Genomic DNA, 10,135 nt, shown 5'->3' with positions numbered 1-10,135 from the left:
CACACGTGCCCCATGGGCTGCTAAATGCTGCCACTAACCTCAGCAGAAGGCAGCCCCTGGCGCTGGGGTGGCACGGCAGGAGCAGTGCCTTTGGTACAGCCAGCCCTGGAGAGCAGCACCGTGGGGCTGGAAGAGCCGCAAGGCTGCTGGGGGCCGCTCTGCCTCCTGTGAGGTGATCCTATTTATATTTTCTGGGATGCTTTGTTATTATAATTATTGAAATGAGGTTTTTCAAATCTCATTTAGGGACTGGGAAAACGCCGGTGCTCAATTTCCTCTCCCAGGAAACCCTGGGCTAATAAAAGCTTTCTAGGCAGGTTTCTGGAGCTAAGTGAGTGTAGAATGGAACCCAAAGCAACTTGGAGCTACTGCAGAACAAAACCAAAGTTTTCTTTACTAAAAACCTGCCAGCCAGGAGCAGCAGGACACATATGGCTAAATCAGTGGGGTTCAGACAACACACTCAGAGGTGCTGGGTCGGGTGTTGAAGCAGGCGAACTGCTTCCAGATCTGGGACTGCCGGGAATGGCCTGGCAAGCTCAGACCTGATCCACTTCCACCAGGGTCGATGAAAACTCATTAATTTAAAAGATCAGAAGAATGAAATAACACAAAGGCAGGAGACATCCTTGCAGTCTCATAGTACGAATCCGAAAACTGAGTATGAGCAGAACGAGGTTAAATCCCTTAAACAGGAGACTAACTGTTCTGCAATGATACAGAAAGAGCGGGCATGTGCATATCAACATTTTTACACCTAACAGAAAATTGATTTTATCCTCAGTGAGTTCAGAGCCGTGACTTTGCCATTATCAGTGCAGTTAAACTGCATGGCCAAGGGTGAAAATCCAACAACGCTCCTGTGCAAGGCCCAGCCAAACCTGGCAGCCTGCTGCCTCCCCTGCACAGGCAGCTATTGCCGACGGGAAGCCTGCTGGAATAGGATGTGCAAACAGGTAGAAAAAGGCTCTAAGCTTTTAATAGGGCATGGACAGACTCAGTCATCTCTGCACATAGCTGTCATTTTCTCATTTGCTGGCAATTCAGTTTTTTAGATGCGTCATGTTAACCAAAAAACTTTGACTCACAGCAGAACTTTTTGAATGAACACTTTATTTACTTTTTTTTTAACAATAAAATAGGAGGAAATATTATCTCTTCATTATTTTGTTGAAAAAGTGATGTCAAAATGCCAGAGTTTTATTAGCAAACTGTACAGCAGGCACTGGATAGGCCCTGACCCTACAAGAGCTGTCTGCAAGGCCACATCAGCAAGCAGGAGCAGGTCTGCAGAGCAAAGCCCCTGGCTGAGGACCCATTGCCCAGCTCTTCCTGGCTCAGAGGCAGATTTGGGCTGGCTCTGTGCTGGGCTGGGTGCTGGTGGAGCATGCTAGGGCTGCTTCTGGAGCATGCTTTTAGACAACAAACAGTGAGTATTATTTTATTGTGATGTGCACAGCTGAGAACTAAATCTGATACAGATATTGGATCAAACCTTGTACTCTGTGGCAATCTAATTTTATCCTGACATGTTGATTGCTTGCTCTTCATCTACTGTTGCCGTCCCAAAGGGTGCTAAGTGAGAGAAGCTGTATTTTCTTTCCTTAAGAAGATGACAGAAAATAAATTCAGAAGAACACCCAAGAACAATGTGGGTTTTGTTATTCACAAGGCAGCTTTGAGAAGGGGGAAATTTGGAGTTGAGTTGTTTGAGGGCCTCCACACACATGGTGATACAAAATGTGATGGGTTTTCATTTTTATTTATTTATTTTTAAATGCCTACAGCCATTGTTTCCCCCTCCGTGAGAAAAGATGACCGTGGCGTTGGTACATTACAGAGCTGCATCTCCAGGAGCTGAGTGAAATTTGTGTGCTGAGCCACAGGACGGATCTCTTCAGCCCTCTGAGCCCTGATCATTTCATGGTCTTAGATCCCCAGAATAAAAAAGGGCAGCTTTTGTGGGGGAGAGGTGTAGGTGGAGGGCCTGGGACAATGGAAGGGTTGGAGGTGCCCTGCTCCCCACCCCAGCAGTGGGCTGCAGCCAGAGATCAGCTGCTGCCAGTCTGAGGTCACCCTGAAGCACCCAATCTGCAGGACAACAGAGGGGAAGAAAAGAAAACCCCAGAAGGTGAAAACAGCGATCACAGGTGTGACGGATTTAGGCTAAAGCCCCAACTCTGCAGCTCTGGGGGGAAGGGGAGAGATGCTTTGCCCCAGGAGCCCTGCAGGCAGCTGAGTTTGGTTGCTAAAGCCTACAGAGCCACCCCAAAACAACGCAGCTGGGAAGCGTGGGTGGTTTTGAAAATCCCTGTACACCACCCTCGCTCCTTACCTCACGTGGGAAATGCTGAAATTTTCTGCAAAGCTGGGCCTTGGAAACACGGCACCTGAGGCCGGAATTTAGGAATCCACAGTTCACAAACCACCCACGTTCAAAATCAAAATTTAGGTGCAGGTTTTACTCCAGGTTTTCAAATCCTTAAGGTAAGGAATTTTTCCAGATGGACACGCAGCACATCTTGGAAGGGATGCTGTGTATGACAAATTGCCTTTTTTATATAGTTATTTAAATAAAGGCTTGCAAAAACTAAGACATTTTCACAAACTTCCATATACGTAAAATCACAAACCTAAAGCTAAGCCATCCCAGCAAGGGACACAGCATCAGACCCTGCCAGCAGAAGTAACAGGCTCCTCATGAAGATGTTATCCCTGGAGCAGAGGCAGAAGGAGAAGCGAGACCCACATCAGGCCGAAAGGCACTGATCTGACACACACGGGAGCAGCAGATACCTTGGGAGGCTTCACCTGTGGGGGAAAGCACACCTCCTAGTCAGAGATTTGGTGCATTTCACCAGAAAAGGGCTGTTATCAACCACTTTTTTTGCTGCTTCATTCTATCAGAAACACAGAGTGGAGCTTCCACTGTGTGGGTTGAACAGGAGCGACGAGATCCCTGCCAGATCTCCCGGTACACCTAACCCGTAGGTCATGGATTCAGTTCAGCAAATAGTTATGCATATAAATCCTGCTAACACAAGATAAAAAACTGGTGTAGATATTTGCAGGACCAGAACACAGCGGTTAATTTTCTTGTAAATATTTCAGAAAAAGAAATCAAACACAAAACTCTACATCCCATTAAGAAAATATCATTTGTACCATACAACAACTAGGTATTTCTTATTGAGCCTCACTCACATGTAATAAATCCAAACTTTGAAGCATTGCTTAATTTTAGCAACTTTTTTTTTTTCTCTTGACCCAGATACAAACATGCTTTTACTATTGGGAAATGAAATGTTCACACAGCAGTACAAGTTTCCCCATCACTTATTTTTTGAATTAGAATAGGAGAGTTTTTCTCCTTTAATTACTTACATTGATAGTGTTCTGCATTATCTGTAAATTCAGGAGTTTTCTTATATATCTAGTCTGCTTTCTCTATTAACTTAGTTTATAACTCTGTCTAAATCAAATTGAAATTTTTAAAACACATAAATGGTGGCTCGAGGTTGGCATTAGAAGACAAGAATAAATCCTTTTTTATAAGTTTGTTTTTTTATTAAAAGCAATTTAGTTTAAAGAAACAGAAAATTAAATTAAAAAGTGATGCTGGAATGTATGTTAATTTCAAGACAGTTCATTTCATTGGAGGGACAGCTGATGAGCGAGAAACAGCCTGGTCTGGAGCCCCACAATGTGAACACGATTCCTAGCTCTGCCACAGACATGGAAAAAAAATCCGAATCCTGGACAAACACCATTATTTGGTTTTGTAGTTTGATTCATCCCCAGGGACTGTGGCCAAAAAGCCAGCATGGAGCAGGTTATGCTGGTGGCCAGCATCCCTGCTTTCAATACCAAGAAATAAAATAAAATAAAATAAAATAAAATAAAATAAAATAAAATAAAATAAAATAAAATAAAATAAAATAAAATAAAATAAAATAAAATAAAATAAAATAAAAAATAAAATAAAAATCCCCAAGCCTCTTAGGTCTCTTCTTGCATTTTCTTCTTAGCTTTTCCATTTACACTTAGGTATTCCAACAGTAAGTATATTACATAAGAAGTCCCCCATCAACAGTGGTAGCGTGCGAGTGTCTCTGGTTTGGCAGGGCGAGGTTTTAAGCCTGGAGCCAGCAGAAGCCCTGCAGCCCGTAGTGGTTGTGGCTGTGCAGCCCCAGGGACACGGGGCTGGGCACTGCATGGCCGTGCTGACCACCTCGGAGGATAGGCAACCACATGGGTTTTACGTGAGGTTTCTTTTTTATCCTTTATAACCAAGGCATTAATTCCACACATGGATAGGATTCAAATACATAGAACATCAACTTCCTATCAAAGGAATGTTTTATAGGTGGCAAGATTAAGCTATGTTGAACATTAAAGCTACATCATCGGAAATCACAGTAACTGCTAACAATCTCCTTCAAATAGAGCAAATTGCCTTGAGTTTTTACTGCCGGAAAGGAGATGTCCATTTCCCAAATATGAATTTTTACTATCATTTTCTCTCTCTCTCTGTGTTTATGAAGCAAAAGTTATGAAGGCATTTCAAACATAAATTAGTTGAAACTTCTCCTTCCTAATTCCCACTAGAACTAAGCTCAAATTCTCTAGATCAAAGTATTTTGGAGTTCATTTTCCATGCCTATACCAATACAATTATGGTATTTTTCACATCTAAGAAGCAGAAATCAGGAGAAGGAAAAAAAAAATACCATTAGTACTTGTGCAAGTCCACCAGAAACAGGACCATATAGAAGCAAATATCACCCAGCAAAAGCACAGCAGCTAGAAAGCCAGTAGCTAAACAAGGCAGGTTTATCAGCTGCATTATTTAAAATTATTTAATTGACATTGAGTGGCTATATCATTTAAGTCTTCGCAATATAAGCAAACAAACAACAACAACAACAAAAAACGAACAACAACAACAAAAAGGAATCAAATTGGTATGACAAAATCAATTAATCATAAAAGTATACATTTATTGTCAGACCTAACCACTTTAGGACAATGGTTCCATTTTTACTGTGTCACATCAGGTTTTTCATTTTATGGGTGCAGTTCTCATTCAAGAGCTGTAATTTCTTATTTGGTTCACCCTGCAAGAAGTCTTTGCCTTCTGCTGAAATATATACTTAGAAAAGCATTCACAGAAAGGTTACAACCAACAATGAAAACAACCATCCTAAAACCACCATCAATTTGGGGCATTTCCATCAATCCTGTTCCCACCGCTGCTCCCGTTGGTGCTCAGGGTGTTAAATGATTTCTCACTTTCATTCTCAATCTGAAACTGCACAAAATTCTCACATTTAGCAACCGCTGGAAGCAATGCATAGAAAGCTGCAAAGCTCCTGGGTCTTTGTAAGAGGCAGGGAGTGTTTTGCCTAAAACGGACCTATTTCAGTCATCATACTTCATATGAATTGAGTTTTAAAACTTGAGCCGAGCGTCCTGCTCACGGTTACTGGCCTGTCATGCCATATGTCACACTGCCATTTGGGCCCCCTGAGATACGGGTTCAGTTCCAGGTTTTCTGCAGTTTTCCTGGGTAGGGCCCTGGGCAGCGATCTCATTCCCTGCTAGCACAGTTCATCTTCTGTATGGGAACGGCATACCTGCTAATTCACGTCGCTCCAAGACGCTTAGAACCACGGCAGTAAAACTTGTGAACATACAAGAAATAGAAAAGCGTGTAAATATGATTCAAAACCAATCTTGAGTTACTAAAATGCAATTGAATTCAACTTTCTCTTCTTCCATTTACCCTCAGTGATGTTTCCCCAAAGCTGCTCTCCCGAGCCACGTGTGCAGGCACCCGCAGCCCAGCCTGCTCGCCTTCCAGGTCAGCAAGCTGCACCTTGCATTGCTTCGGAGAAAAGGGATTAAATCACGAAGATGCAGTCCCTACATGCATCGTATTCATGAAATGACTGAACTAGGAACATGTCTCCAGGAACAGAGCCAAGACAATGCCCTGCTGCTATTCACAAAAGGTGGGAGAGCCTCTTTACAAAAGCTGCCTGAGCACTTGAGCACAGTGACCGCTGTTAGCGGTGAGCAAATGAGCACAAACTGGCTTTGAGTTAGAGCAGGGGCGAGCGTGAAGAGTTTGTCCCCAGCAGAAGAGGGAGCCTTCCTGCTGGAGCAATGGGGACACTGGCAGAAGGTCAGAAGCATGAGGTCTGGCAAAGCGGTCGTACCACGATGGTGCAGTGCTACCAGGCATGTTGGTTCCAGGTGTCGTTTCCAGTCTTTTGTCCCCAGGGAACCACAAGGCTGCTGATAAAGACTTGGTTAGTGAATGACAACATCACTGCTTCATAATGTCAAGGCAACAGAATTCACAGAACCCTTTCAAACTGATGAGTTTCCATTCGAGAAGAAAATTGGCTGTTGAAGGTGGCAGTGCTGAGCACAGACTGTCGTAGTTTCATGTAGCAATGACTAAGAAACTGGTATAATACATGGCGAGACATGTTGCAGAGCATACACCATCAACAGCTGACTTTTGACAACAGCTGCATCTTCCAGGTATCGTTCATAGACGTGACTTTTGGAGGAGCCACCTCCCTGGGAGCAGAAGTTCTGGTGGCAGTGGCTGCAGACCTGATGGTGTCACGGTGCAGACGCCTGCCTTGTCACAGGGCCTCGCTGCACGCAGGAGGGGCAACACAATCAGCTCTTAGCCACAGCCGAAATGCAAAGTCTCATCCGCAATACATCAGACTGCGTGGAGGCCTCATTCAAAAACAGCCCTAATACTCAAAATTTAGAAACACCATCTGTTGGAGACTTGCTTAAGTAAAAATATCTCATTACTGAACATAGATCTTGGAGAGAGATCACTTTCTTCCCTTACACATCTGATTATCCCTAACTGGACAGTCACAAATAGTTGTTGCCCAGCATTTCTGAAACATTTCCAAAGGTTTCTAACATGAGACACATTCCTAACCTGTAGCAAAAAGAATTAACTGTATTATTAATATGAAATTAGTAGTAACTCACGACACTTGAGTCATGTTGCTGAGAGGTGTCTTTTCACTAGCTTTGTTTCTCCTGGTAAATAACAATTCCCCTAATTACAGATATAAATCTGCTGAGGTACGAATGCACAGCTGAAAGTGATGAAAATGTTTAATAAAGTATGTCCCAGAAACAGAGAATGTGATTAGATTGAGCACGTTGACCGCGGGTTTTTTGGATATGCTGAGAGAACCACACACCCTCAGGATGGCAACAGCTTTATCGTGTGATAAATGGAAAGGGGGAAAACCACTTAGTCTGGTAATTATAATTGTTCTGAAATATCCAAGCGACTGATGAGGCATAAAAATCCTTTTTAGCTGTACATGTTCTTATGGCTTCTTACAACGGGGAAGAGCATATTTTATGCACACCTTGCTTATAAACAGCAGACCTTTAATTATTTTGTTTTTCGAGATAAGTTTTATGAAGACTCGGTTATCTTTTGTGGCCTGAATTTGTTACCTCTATGATTCAAACTTTTATCGCAGATCTCTAAAGAACAGAACTGGAAACAGCTCAGAACTGTAGTTTATTTTTTAAAATAAAAATAAAAAAGTTTTTAAAATTCCATACTCATTCAACTATTTTACAAATTGATTATTCTAATTGTAGACTTACCATATTTTACCAGCACAACTTCCCACATGTCACAGACCTCCCCAGCTCGCTGACTCTAATAAAAAGACTGACAAAGACAGTAAAAACACCTGGAGTGTCTGCATTTGTCCCCAGTGAATGTAAGTTGTGGAAAGCACAATGACCTCCCTGACCTCCAGATAAAACATAAGATAGCTCAATGCAATGCACAGGTTGAGTTTTGTAACTCATAATTATTGCAATTCCACCCCCAAATAGCCATCCCACTGGCAGGTACCTGCTTCCCACTGGGTCTCAGAGGAGAGCCAAGAAGCTCGACCTCTCTGCCTGTGTTGGGAGGCAGCGCAGAAGCTCCTTCCCCAGCAGCCAGCCCACCGCCCTTTGCCACCACTACAGGCATTTAGCAATGGAGCTCAGCACTAAAATAACTCTTTTTGAATACCAACAAAGATTTTCATGTCCTGCAAGGAGTGGTTACACCTCCCTACTGCTGCTTCTTCATTTTAGCAATATTAGCATATGTGCATTTTCCTTAAAAGTATTAATGAACTGCCTCCTAACTACGTGCTGCCTTAAGAGGAACCTTTGACATAATATTTTCACATTGTTGATCAAACAACAAAATCAATATTCTGGGTGTGATAGCAAGCTTACCATCACTAAAAGAATTTCCCATGCTTTGTTTTTCCAGAGCATGTATACACCAAGTACTTTTGGAAGCCCCCGGGACATCTCCAGGTGGTGGGAGTAGAACCACGGGCGGCAGTGCTGGGACCTGGGCATGGCTGAGGCAGGGCCCGATTTGGGCTCAGAGCTGCCTTCACCCCACAGTCAGCTTGCCCTCAGTGGAGCTGTCCTCACCACGTGGCTCAGCTTTGATTTGAAGTCAAAGTGCAGGGACAGCAGGCTTTTCCTTTGGGTAAAGAAAGATCCCACAGGTTGAATTTTCTTGAAAATCATTCTTCTAATTTGCATGTTGAGAGGCAATGTCACGAGTGACTTCTTAGTCCAGATTTCAGTGTGAGGGGATGTCAGAGGACGATGCTGAAGAACATAGAGGTACCTGCTGTATCTAGCTGTGCTAGCACAGACCTCTGCTTAACTGCACATCCACAATAAACCCCACCAGAAAGCATTAAAAAAAAAAAAAAAAAGAAAAAAAAAAAGAAACAATCGTGAAGCACAGGCATTGCAATTTTAAAATCAATTCTCTGGATTGGGTGCCACCAAAGATTAAACCAATAAAAGGGTTTTTATGAGGAAACTTGTATGGGAGAGGAACAAATCCGCTGAAGAAGCCCGAGCTGGCGTGCGGTCCTGAATTAATAGCTTAATGTAATTCAGTTCTTGCTGGTTGCCTGGAAACTAACTTGGAAAAAAAAGTGAAAGCACAAACCATAATGGGTGTAGAGGGCTTAATAGGGAATTATTGATGCCAACAAACTGTTAGACAGTCTGATGTATTTCTAACAAAATCACTCAAAATGCTTCCTTTATTATTATATGGTATTCTGAATAACAAGGTTCAAGGCCAAAGAAGATAAAACATTGCGTCGCGCTGCTGGTTAGTGCAGGCAGAAGAGGCTGACGTGCTGGTATTTGCCATCACACCTACGGCAGGCCGGCCCTTCTCTTCACCACTATTGCTTTTCTCTCTCTCTCTTTTTTTTTTTTTTAATTTTATTTTTTATCATAATGTAATTGGTGTCTCTAATGGTAAAAGCAACAAAGCACTTGTGCATTTCTCACAAAGTCGGCTGGCTGGAATTAGCCCTGTGGGCCTGCTCAAACACAGGGCTGAGTTTATTAATTTCAGCCTCAAACAAAACTATTTTCTGAGGCAGGCGCAGCCGTTTGTCAGCACCAGTTTGGGGAATATTTGGGTGAATCCTCATGCTTATGTCCATCGGCCAAACAACAAAAGGCCCTGACGAGCACCTGCAGGGCCGTGCGGGCAGAGCCCCCCTAAGGCAGCGCCGGCAGCAGCAGTGCCCTGGCACGGGGACCCCCAGCGCCCAGCCCTAACATACCAGAGACCATCCACAAACACCCAAATAAACTGACTCTGTGCTTTAAAGACAAATCCTGGCAGTTTTTCAGGGGGTAAGAATGATCATATGTTAGAAACAGCTTTGGAAACAGATTCTCTCTCTTCCTCCCCATCTAACATGCAAGTGTACAAGGGATGTATAACGTGAATCGTAATACAGAACATATTGTAATATATAACTGCACAAAACTAATTTTAAGCCTGCTACTGATTTATCTGCTATGTCAAGATATTCAATAGTTACCTCGAGCATTTTAAATAGTCACTAAATAAAGCAAATCATTATTTCTTACTAAAAATGGAGCTTTTAAATGATCCAGTTACTGTAAAACCAACAAACTGTAATTTCTTTTGAAATTTCACAGTTCCCTTTCCCCTCTGTAAGCAATCTACAGTAATAAAGTATAAACACGGAGATCAAATGTCACAATGTAAATG

General features: G+C 42.8%; 1 long non-coding RNA gene across 1 annotated transcript in view; it reads right to left on the bottom strand.

The window, feature by feature from the left end:
* Nucleotides 1-6,084: 6,084 nt before the first annotated feature.
* The window catches only part of LOC116493250, a 28,323-nt gene continuing 24,272 nt past the window's right edge, over nt 6,085-10,135 (bottom strand). The window contains exon 4 of the long non-coding RNA XR_004253727.1: nt 6,085-6,297. This is a non-coding gene — a long non-coding RNA (uncharacterized LOC116493250). The remainder of the gene's footprint in view (nt 6,298-10,135) is intronic.

This window comes from Aythya fuligula, chromosome 10 (assembly GCF_009819795.1).
Source record: "Aythya fuligula isolate bAytFul2 chromosome 10, bAytFul2.pri, whole genome shotgun sequence".
NCBI lineage: Eukaryota > Metazoa > Chordata > Aves > Anseriformes > Anatidae > Aythya > Aythya fuligula.
This window is presented reverse-complemented; position numbering and strand designations above follow the sequence as displayed.